The sequence below is a fragment of the Crinia signifera genome, chromosome 1 (genome assembly GCF_055691185.1).
Source record: "Crinia signifera chromosome 1, ASM5569118v1, whole genome shotgun sequence".
In the NCBI taxonomy this organism is placed as follows: Eukaryota; Metazoa; Chordata; class Amphibia; order Anura; family Myobatrachidae; genus Crinia; species Crinia signifera.
In genome coordinates, this window is record NC_139217.1 from 391990241 (window position 1) to 392002736 (window position 12496).

The window sequence follows — 12496 nt, forward strand, 5'->3', positions numbered from 1 at the left end:
TAGGACTACTAGCACACGGCTCCCCCCCCAACCGCCGCGCCTTCCAGTAGTAGGAACAGCCGCAGCATCAATTGCGCCAGGGTTGTTCCCCTGTCCACCCCCAGGACCCTGCACCCCAGGTTGCAGCCTGATCATCCTATTAGATGATCAAGCCCTGGGCACTATTGTGGGGTACATCCATGCTGTGGCTGTAGGCTGCATCAATGTTGAGCTTTATGGACCTTATACTTGTCCATATGCAATGCTGCAAAATGCTGCGGACTAAATGCGACCTGCAGTGACGGCCCCAAAGCCCCTCCCTGCCTGTCACAACCGCGATCCCAACCACACGGCTGCGAATGGATGATTTGCATAATCATCCATTGGCAGCCTTGGGTGCATGGGAGAAGTCATTCAAAGGTCAGAGACACTGCATCCGCCGACGTCAAATTTCTGCCCACCCGCATCTGTGTCACCAGACGATTTGTATAGGAATGCCCAGCGTTTTCAAACGCTGGCTGTTCCCATGGGCTGTGCCCCCGTCGACGACCCATGCCGCCTTCCCACACTGCTAGGTGCGAGCAGGATGGCGAACATCGGACTGAAAAAAATTGAATAACCCCCTATGTTCGAAAATATCAACAGTCAAAAATGAACATTCATTTGGTGTCAGTTTGTAAAAGTATACAACTTATTTATGTACAGTTTCTTATATAGCTCAGCATATTCTGTTGCGCTTTACAATTGGGAACAACAGTGATTAAACAAACTGGATAGATACAAACAGACATGGAGGTAGGAGGGCCCTGCTCGCAAGCATACAATCTTTAGGGATAGAATCCCACAGCATGACAGTCCCATCAGATTACTAGACAGTCCTGATTAGATATAAATGCTACTGGGAGTTGTGTGGGGGTCCTGAAAATGATCAGCTTGCCTGAAGAGATGAGTTTTCAGGGAACGCTTGAAATTTTGGAGAGTCTTAGTGTGCGTGGAAGGGGATTCCATAAGGTGGGTGCTGCCCGACAAAAATCCTGCAAGTGTAAATGGGAGCAAGTAATGAGTGTGGATGAGAGACGCAGATCTTGTGCAGAGCGAAGAGGTCGGGTGGGGATATATTTTGAGATAAGCGAAGAGATATAAGTTGGTGTAGTCAGAGTAATGGCTTTGTATGTAAGTAAAAGTATTTTATATTGAATGCGTTAATATACAGGCAACCAATGGAGGGACTGACAGAGCGGATCAGCAGGCGATGAGCGTCTAGTCAGGAAGATCAGCCTCGCAGCTGTATTCAAAATGGATTGTAGTGGTGAGAGTCTTTTTTTTAGGAAGATCAATTAGGAGGCTATTGCAATAGCCAATGCGTGATATAATGAGTGCATGGATTAGAGTTGTATTCCATTAGTGTGTTCAGATGCAGGAATTGTTTGTAAAGTAATATAATGTATTAGGTGCCACCATTACTAGAATCACTTTAAGATGCAGTGAGTACATTTTATTAAATAAAACGTGTGTTGTAAAAGATACTTAGTGATGTGCAGTGATGCAGGTGAGGCAGACTGTGTGCTGCTGCAGGAGTGGTACGGAGGTACATGAGCAGTCCCGACCACAAAAACAGCCACCATCTGTTTGGCCACGGTGCACTCATGTCGGAACTTCCTTGGCAACTCACCTCAAACTGGTGTCCACTTTGACTTCTGTATTTTGGTCTTGTGGTAGAAACTGTAGATCCCGGATTCATTGCCACTGATGCGACCACCATCATATCTGGCCATCATGTTGCAGCACCAAATCACCGAGCCTTCGTCTGCTCTTGAGCCAGCTTATATGGCTCCCAGCATGCAAAAAACTTGCTCAGGCCAAGCTTTTCATGGAGTAACAAGTTGATGGATCCGAATGAGATACCTATCTCTTTCTCTTACTCGGCCATAGTCACCATATTTCACCATATTCAACTATGGACAGCATGGCAGCAAACAATGTTACTGTATCTTTGGCATTGGCGGATATAGGTTGCCTCCAGCACTCATCTTCCAGGGATGGTCTCATGTGCTGAAATTCTATAAATCACTCATATAGTGGTTCAGGGTGGTGCTTCCTCACCAAAAGCAGCTTGAAGTCAGTCAAAAGTATTCTGCTGTCGCAGATCACTCTTGTAGTTGTACAAAATCTTTGCTTTTTAGTGGCCTCTATTGCTCTCCATAACTAGTTTGTGCAAGAGGTAACTTCTACGGTGTACAATGCTCCTTATATACGGTTCTGTGCCTTGACATTTTACAAGAACTTGTCAGAGATTGCTGTTTAGATTGTGTCTTCCTATGCACTGCATCTAGGAGCTTATCGTGACTGCTTTGCGGCTCTGTTATACTGTAAGGCAAGTTTATGACAGACCTCTCAGATGAACCTCTACACGACTTTAAACCAAATATGAAGTGAAACCTCCTTTATGAAGCATGGTGAATCCTTATTAAATGGATGCTATTGAGGCTGTGACGCGGGTGGCGGGAGTGGGTAGCTGACATCACAGGATTTTAGCTGCCCACCCATTTCCTCCCCAGCGTGCACGCATATGTAAGGTAGCTCAGAGCAATCTTACACATGCGTGCACCTTCCACATCTTTCCATGGTCGGTAAAATGTGGGACGTTCTGCCTGTCCTACAAATTACTGTGTAACTTCCATTCGCATGCCCCTGTGAGCGAGTGGCCCTTGCAAATGGGTGGCAGCAGCCAACCATTGGTGAGGCAGGGTTTGGTGGATTCGCAAAGGTGCAAATTTGCATGCGAGCGAAACAACCAGAATAACCCCCTTTATCTGATACCTCCCGTTTACATATACTAGTGCAAACTTTTGTACACCGACAGATCCAGGAATCTATACATTTCCCTGTAAAAGAAGCTCAACTGCCCAAAAGTAAATGTAACATTACAAAAGAGCATTGGCCCTGCAATTCTATACTTTTATGACTCTTAAACAACTCTTTAAAACAGTTTCCCAAATGGAAAGACTGATGTCACAGGAGTGTGAGGGTCCTGTCAGAATATCCAGTGTTTGCATTGCACATATTCTGCACAGCCATGAGCGGAGGATGACTCATGCGGCCATATTGGCAAAACTGATTCATTAAAATCATATTGCACACATATGGCACAGTATATTAGATTTTTAATTACATTTTTCCCACTGGCTTCTGCCTGGACATTTGACAGTGGAAAGAGAGAAATATGTAAAAAATTATCCACATTGAACATTTACACAAGAATTCAGCTTTTGCAATAATGTGCAATAGCAAAATATTGCCAACATTTATTCAAAATGTCACTGGTGTCCTGTGGTGAGACATTGAATGGGACTCATTAATCATGACAGAAACTGCTCATCGGCCACTCCTGTTATTATGGAGGATACAACATTTGTTTGTGCTGACATAATAATTATAAACAGACTCATTTGGACGTTCCCTCATCCTGGGGAGTTCCATATAGCAGCCAAGCATGTCCACCATATATTCCCTCTCAGCATCGTCTATGCTTATTTATAATGCACATAGGTTCTGAAGTGCCAGGCAGTTGTCTTATAGATATGCAATACAAGAATACAATATATATATATGTATGTATGTATGTATGTATGGTAGGATCTACTCCAGGTTTTAGCAGGAAAACCGATGTGATCAGGTTAGGGCTGAGTAGCAGCACCTGTGATTTCCTGATATAAGTGTTTTCAGGGCAGAGGGTCAGGGTTCCTGATGGTGAAACAGCTGCCCAGGTGATAGGCCAGGGGGGTGGGCTATGGTAGGAACGACTGGAACATACTGATAAGTTTGTACTATGCTGCTGACATCTTTATGCTGCAATGCTATAACCATCCTTCTTGCCTATGGTGTTTACCTGCTGCAAAATAAAGACCAAGACTTTTTCTTGTCCAGTGTATGTGATTCCTTGTTACTATATATATATCATTTATTTATTTAGTTTCCTTTATAGTGCAGCATATTCTGTTGCGCTTTACAATTGGAAACAGTGATAAAACAAACTGGGCAGTAACAAATGGACTGTCAGGAATCGCAGAGTGCGTCCGCATCCAGTGCCGTCTTTCCCATTGGGCACGATGGGCAGTTGCCCGGGGGCCCTAGGACCTAGGGGCCCCCGGCCCAGCCCAATGGGAAAGATGGTGGCCGGGGTCCGGGAATCCGCTCACCCTCGCTGGGGGATCCGGGCAGGGGGATCAGGGCGGTAGCAGTAGCTAGAAGCCTGATTCGGCGAAGCTCTATTTGCCGGCGGGGCGGGAAGCGCTGTTGCATTTGAATAGACTGGCCGGACGCTGATTGGCTGAATTCAGAAAATCAGCATCCGGCCAGTCTTTGAAAAGGCAACAGCACTTCCCACCCCGCCGGCAAATAGCGCTTCACCTCCTAGCTAGCAGTGAATTTAATTTCGGGGGTCCGTGTGCCGGGGTTCTGATCACCCTCACTGGGTGATCCGGCAGGGCGATCAGGGCATCGGTGGCGGTAGCTAGGAGCTCGAAGCGGCGAAGCGCTATTTGCCGGCAGGGGGGGCGAGAAGCGCTGCTGCATTTAAAATGACTGGCTGAATGCTGATTGGCTGAATTCAGCCAATCAGCATCTGGCCAGTCTTTTCAAATTCAACAGCGCTTCCCGCCCCCGCCGACAAATAGTGCTTCGCCGCTTCGGGCTCCTAGCTACCGCCACCGCTGCCCTGATCCCCTTCCCCAGCGAGGATGGTCGGATCCCCGCCACCCGGCCACCATCTTTCCCATTAGCGCTATTTGCCGGTGGGGCGGGAAGCGCTGCTGCATTTGAAAAGACTGGCCGAACGCTGATTGGCTGAATTCAGCCAATCAGCGTCTGGCCAGTCTTTACAAATGCAACAGCGCTTCCCGCCCCGCCAGTTAATAGCGCTTTGCCACTTCAGGGCAGGCTCCTAGCTACCGCCGCTGCCCTGATCCCGCTGCCCGGATCCCCCAGCGAAGATGATCGGATCCCCGGCCGCCGGAAGCTGACTGGCTGCCGCACGGAGCCAGAAAGGTGAGGGTTGGGGAGGTGACTGTGGGCTCCTGGGCAAACTAATTTGGGGGGGGGGGGGGTCCAGTGAACTAGGTTGCCCAGGGGCCCTTCCTAATGTTAAGACGGCCCTGTCCGCATCTGCTTCCACTTCCACATTTCTTACCTGCATGCTGGTGCGCCTTGCAGTGCAGATCCTCGGGTGTAGTCCATGGCAGGATGTCTCCTGAGGTCTCCATGGGCCTGGTCAGTGTTCCACGCCTCTTCCCCATTGCATGGGCGCCGCCATGACACCTTGGTCAGCTGACAGTTTTGCTCCAATGTGCTAGCCGGTAATCCTGACCTCTGACCTGTGCCCTCGATCACATGCTCATGTATCCTGTATCCCCAGTATCCCAGCTCATTGGTAGCAGTATACAAAGGACCAGGGCAGGGGGCCGCGACCTGCTCGTTGGATGCAGCAAAGACCAAAGTCCCTTGTGGGGTTTCCCTGGTGAAGACCACTGTCGGGTTAGACTCCGTATCCTTGTCCCTGGTTTACATTCAACACTCTGTCCCTGCTACTTCCTTGTACTACAGTCATCTCAAGTTGTTGCATGTCATTCTGCTTCCATAACCTATTAGTTTCAATCATCCACTGCCCTCCACTGGCCCACCAAGGTCTCAGATGGGAACACAGAACTCAGCAGCATTGACATGGACATAAAAGAGGAGGGTCCTGCTTGCAAGCTTACAATCTATAGGGATAATACTGTAGGAGGGATACACAAGGATAGGATTCTATAGCATGGCAGTCCCACTAAATTGCAAGACAGTCCTGATGGGATGCAATTAGGTATGAATGCTACTGGAGGTTATGTAAGGGTTCCAGAATATGATAGGCTTGCCTAAAGAGGTGATTTTCAGGGAACGCGTGAAAGTTTGGAGGCTAGAGGAGAGTCCTAATGTGCATGGAAGGGAATTCCATAGGGTGGGTGCTGCCCGAAGAAAGTCCTGTAATAGTGAATGGGATCTAGTAATGAAAGTGCATGAGAGAAGCAGATTGTGTGCAGAGCGGAGTGGTCGGGGATATATTTTGAGATAAGCAAAGAGATACAGTATATGTTGTAGTCAGGTTAATGGCCTTGTATGTGAGTAGAAATATGTTGTATTGATAGATATAGTAACAGATAGATGTGATACAAGACATGAAAACAAATATGTTTAATATACAATAAAGCTAAATTAATCTATGTGAAGCGGCATGGATGAGCAACTACAGCTAGCATGGATACCGGTACCAGTCATGTATTTGAGTAGATGGGGGGGGGGGGGGGGGGGGAGTCAGCATAACAGCAGAATCAGACAAGAGACAGACATGAGGCATACGGTAGAGAGATTAATTGAATAAAATCGCTTGTATAATTGATTGTGTGAAATAAAAAATATAATAAAAGTGCTTTGCCGCTAAAGAAATAAAGGTGATGATAAAACAATGTTTACAGCCCTTTCCGGGCTATTGGGGGGTTGCGGGTACCAGCCTAGATCTTCTGGCTTTTCATTCTTCTTCCACGCCGCCTATGTTCCGGACCTCCGCGAGTGTGCCGCGACTACCGGAAGTTCGGGTTTGATGACTTCCAGTATCGGCGGTGTGCGGACTTGCGTGTTCCAGGAAGCCGGTGAACACGCAAGTCCGCACACCGCCAGTCTCCGCCACCGACAGTCTCTCACTCTCTTGCGCCCATCTCTTTTCCCTTATCTCTCTCTTCCTGACACTGTCTCTCTCCATCTCTCTCTGCCTCTCTCCCCCTCTGACACTGTCTCTCACTGTCCCTCCCAGACACTGTCTCGCTTCTCTCCCTCTCTCTCTCCATGACACTGTCTCATTCTCTCTCCCTGACACTAACACTCACATCCCTTTCTTACTCTCTCTTATTTCCTCCCTCCATGAGATTTCTCTTACCCTGCTTGCCCCTTCTCTCTTTCTGCGACACCTTCTCTATACCCCTGATGCCCCCTCTCTCCCCTATCTGTGTGTGTGTGTGGGGGGGGTGGGGGGTTGGGCCCAGATTTTGCTGTGGTATGCAGAAAGTTCTATGTATGCCTCTGCGGCTATATCTAGCCACTGTGTCCTATATAGCAATAATATATCGATATCTATATATAGCAATAATATAGCGATAGTTCTCTATCAGGTGCCATTTAAACACCGTTAATGGCACCTGAAAGCCGATCTCGCATCCTTCGCAGAGTCCGCCATATAGTGCGCCCGCTGCCGTGATGATTCCAGAGTGCGAATCATCCGCAAGTAATAGGATCGACCCCATAGCCTGTAAACTGACAATAAGGAGCTAATTGGTTGGTACTGTATCTCTCTCCAGAGTTTACTACATCTCCCCCCATAATATGTTAGAAATAATAGTAGAATTATTATACATGTATTTCACAGAGTGACTTGTTACTACAGTAAAGGTGCCCATACACTGTACGATTTAACAGGTGCGATGCAATGCATGCTCCTGCGCACATCACATCGACCAGCACAAAAAGTATGTGCAGCGGCATTGCATCTCATTGCATTGTGTTAGAAAAATGTGTGATGCAATGCAATCTAGTACAAATTGCACAGTGCCTAGCGCACCGTATATGGGCACCTTTAGGGAAATTGCTGGATGGTCACTACATTTTCATGTAGTCATGAAGTACTGTAGGCTGTGTGATGTCTAGTAGATTTGTAGGTTGTAGGGGCGTGGTCTATTAGGTCAACAATGTCGGGGTCAACACCAAAAGGTCAACATGCACAAGGTCGACAGTTACAAAAGGTCAACACAAACAAAATGTTGACACAGAAAAGGTCAACACAGGAAAAGGTCAATAAATAAAAAAATTGTTTTACTGTTTTTCATGTTAATGTGGACACCTGAGTATGTAGATCCCTAATTCATTTTATTTATTTATTTACAGTTTCTTATATATCGCAGCAGATTCCGTTACAGTTTCTTATATAGCGCAGCAGATTCCGTTACAGTTTCTTATATATCGCAGCAGATTCCGTTACAGTTTCTTATATAGTGCAGCAGATTCCGTTACAGTTTCTTATATATCGCAGCAGATTCCGTTACAGTTTCTTATATAGCGCAGCAGATTCCGTTACAGTTTCTTATATATTGCAGCAGATTCCGTTACAGTGTCTTATATAGCGCAGCAGATTCCGTTACAGTTTCTTATATAGCGCAGCAGATTCCGTTACAGTTTCTTATATATCGCAGCAGATTCCGTTACAGTGTCTTATATATCGCAGCAGATTCCGTTACAGTGTCTTATATATCGCAGCAGATTCCGTTACAGTGTCTTATATAGCGCAGCAGATTCCGTTACAGTTTCTTATATAGCGCAGCAGATTCCGTTGCGCTTTACAATTGTAGACAGAGATAAAACAAACAGACAGACTTGGAGGTAAGAGGGCCCTGCTGCAAGCTTACAATTAATGTGCACTGGCCAACATCCCAGACCTATAGAGGCCAGTGCACACAAAGCTATTTTAGCACCGTGTTTATGCGGGTCGCAGGGGGCTGGCAGCAGGTCAAGCCTAACCCAAACAGTTGGGGATTGAATAGGTGTGTACACAGTTTTAGCCAATGTCACCCTATTGTGATGGAGTCACATTTATTTACTATTTTCTCCTTGTTGTATGCTAAAATTAATCTTCATTCCTTTAAAGTAATAATTTGCACATGCACGTGTAACTATTCTCACTTGTTTTATTAGACTGACAATCTTTCAAACAATTCACAAACATGTGTTTATACTGCCCTCTGCTGGACAGCTTTCGGTAATACCATTATACTTAGTTAAAGGTATTACTGTACGTCTAAATTGTTCAAATATTACTTGTTAGAATATAATCAAGTTTTTTTAAAGAGAAATTCACTATTGGATATGAAATCTTAATATTTGATTAATGCATTTTAAGTTACTTTATACTTGTATAGGTTTCTTTGTACAAGAAATGCTGTCATCTTACCTGTTACCAACTCAGAATTATGGGTATTTTTGTCCTTGTTTTTTATACTCTATGTTCTATATTGAGTTTAAAGCTTATTCTTCTTATTCTTCTAATTTGCATTATTAGTATTACTATTTTTATTATTACTACAGTGTGTTCATTAAAATATAGATGAAAAAAGTAAAAAATCAAAGAATGTATCAGTTTCTATAGAGAATGAAATACTGTATATGTACTGTATATTCTGTTTACAAACATTCTGGCATGAATGCTTTGCAGAGATCTTAAAGTAAGATAGACTATAGGAACAAAAGTATTTGGATGTCTGACCATTATACCAACAGGGACAGTAATCACATTATATTCAAATACATATACTTTAACAAGGACTTGGTCCACCTTTTGCTGCGATAACAGCTTCCCCACTTCTTGGAAGGCTTTCCACAAGATTTTTGAGTCTTTCCGTGGGAATGTGTGCCCATTCATTCTGTAGAGAATTTGTAGACAGGCATTGATGTTGGAAGAGAAGGCCTGACACACAATCTTTGTTTCCAGCTAATCCCAAAGGTTCTCAATGGGGTTGTGGTACAGGCCTCCCCCAAACTTTTGCCACAAAGTTCAAAATATCTTGTTATACTGAAGCATTAAGATTGCACTTCACTGGAGATAATGGACCTAGACCAAACATTGAAACATAAGCCCCTTACCATTATCCCTCCTCCACCAAACTGCAAAGTTGGCATAATGCTGTCAGTCATTTAACACTCTCCCAGCATCCACCAAACCCAGACTCATCCACCTGACTGCCATACAGAGAAGCATGATTCATCACTCCACAGAACATGTTTGGACTGCTCCATAGTCCAGTCGCAGTGTATGTGTGCTGTACACCACTCCATTCATCGCCTGGCATTAGACTTGGCAATGTGAGGCTTGCATGCAGCTCATTGGCATAACAATAGCTCAGCAGACCCCGCAGTGGCTTGGAGGAGCTTGGTGGGGTCTGCGAGGGCTGTTGCTGCTCATTTTCCAACACACTGGGACCAGCAGATCTTCCTGTCTGTGGTCTCGCCGATTCTCCTTTCCATTCCATTATAACTGCCCCTCACAAAATGGCCACCCCCTCACAGCAGACAGTTATTGAGGATGCTAGAGGAGGTGGCGGCCTCCTCTTGCATCCTTAATAACTGTCTGCTGTAAGACGGCATTTTTCCATCAAGCTCCCAAGGCACCGTTTTTGTTCTTACACTTTAGAACTATTCAGCTGTAGAATCAGGAGAGCAATTGTGATTGTTACACACCATCAGCCTGATTCTGGTTCACTTGCAAAGGGAAAATCTCTCTCTAATGTACAAAACCATGTGCACTTCAGGTGGGGCAGATGTAACATGTGCAGAGAGAGTTAAGTTTGGATGGGGTTTGTACTTCAAACTGATATCTATATTGCAGTGTAAAATGAAAGCAGCCAATATTTACTCTGCACAGAAACAACATAACTCCCACATCTAACTCTCCCTTTACATGTTACATCAGTCCCACTTGCAGTGCACATGGTTTTGTCCATTAGAGAGAGAATTTGCTTTTGCCAGTGAACCAGAATCAGGCCTCATGTGCCTTATCAGTTTGAAGTACAAACCCCACCCAAATTTAACTCTCTCTGCACATGTTACATCTGCCCCACCTGCAGTGCACATGGTTTTGTCCATTAGAGAGATAATTTACCTTTGCAAGTGAACCAGAATCAGGGTCAATGACTGTGCTGTGATTTTTTTGTATCTTCTGCTTCATGGAGTTGCTCTTCTTAAACACTTCCACCCTCTAATAATATCACTTACAGTTGATTGGGGAATATCCCACATGGATGAAATGTCAATAACCATCTTATCCCAAAGCGCATCCTATAACAGTACCACTTCCAAGACACTGAGGTAATATAAATGGACTTTTTTGTTTTATCAGTTTATCGTTTTATCATTTTATTTGTTGATTGAAACACCTGAATTCAACAATTAACAGGTGTGGCGTAATAAATGTGTCCATATACAGTAGTTTATCATACACAGTAGTGCTCACCTTCATTATTTACAGTATAGTAAATATGGATCATTACCTATGCAAAAGCATAGGTAATGATCCATATTTACCTTACTGTAAATAATTTTATTTACTATATTTACTATACTGCAAGTGTGCATTTTTGCACACCTGCCATGTTTACCTATATTTGAGTTATTAATGTGCATGTGTGTGTCCAAACCAGGCTCCGTGCAAGTCCAAAAACCAAGCACATTATTATTACTTACAGTTCTTTTCAGAGGTGCTTTAAGTGTGCAGCCTCCTCCTTTCCGTGCCCCTCCTCTCTCCCAGCCAGCTCCGCTCTAGTGCATAGCGCAGTAGAGTCTGAGCTCTAGAGGGCTCAGACTCTACTGAACATGCGCAGAACTCCAGAAAATTTCTGCAGCGCTGCTGCATTCATTGCAGGACTCTGGAGGAGTATGTTTAAAAAATGGGTGCAGTGTGTGCGGTGTGGGCCCCCTTGGCCTGTGTGCACATTGCATCCAATATAAATATGCCACTGGTCCTTTTACTAATAGGACACCACAATATTCTTGCCCTTGCCCTTGTATCTGACCACAATATTCTTGCCCTTGTATCTGCTCTAAAGATTCCACCATACTCCAGGGTGCATACAGAATATCATTTAATGCAACAACTTTGGATATTGTTATGGTATATTGTTTTAGTTAATGCTAAATGCCTTAAGTCGCTGTAATAGTCGATTGACCCTTAAATATTTAGTATCTTGGCAAGTGGAGATTGTTGCTATCCAAGAAAAAATTTCTCTATCCATTTACCCCCCAATTTTATAATTTTCTAACCATAGATATCCCATATGCCTAATGGTCCCTATAACTGTAATGAAGTGGCCATTCTTTTAAGTAGTAAATGCTATTTTCAGCTTGAGAAGGAAATATTTGATAAAATGGTTGACATTTAATATTGGTTGGGAAATTGGGTGCCATTTGTGACTCTCGTGTCATTATATGTCTCTGAGACAGCTTAATTTGGTATGTAAAATTCTACATAAAGGGCCTTATTCTGATTGACTCGCAAGGCTGTGAAATTTGCAGTTTTGCAAGTCCATCAGACGCCGCCCTTCTGCCCGCAGTGCCGGCCGCTCCCCTCACATGCCGTGCCCCCCCCACGCACAGCTGCAAATGGATGATTTACATAATGACCAGAAGGGCATTCGGTCAAAATCCCGGCGGTGGGAATCCCGACAGTCGACGTCCACGACACCCTTAGAGGGAGAAGAAAATAGTGTGGCAAGCGTAGCGAGGCACCAGGCCCGCTGCGTGGTGAGCGCAGCGAGCCCGCAAAGGGGGGCGTTCCACTGCCCTCCTTTGTCGGCATTGCGGCGGTCGGGATTCCAGCGTCGGTATTTTGAACGTCGGGATTCCGACTTTCGGGATTTCATACTGATGCCCCCAGAAGAATTGTGGTATCTTA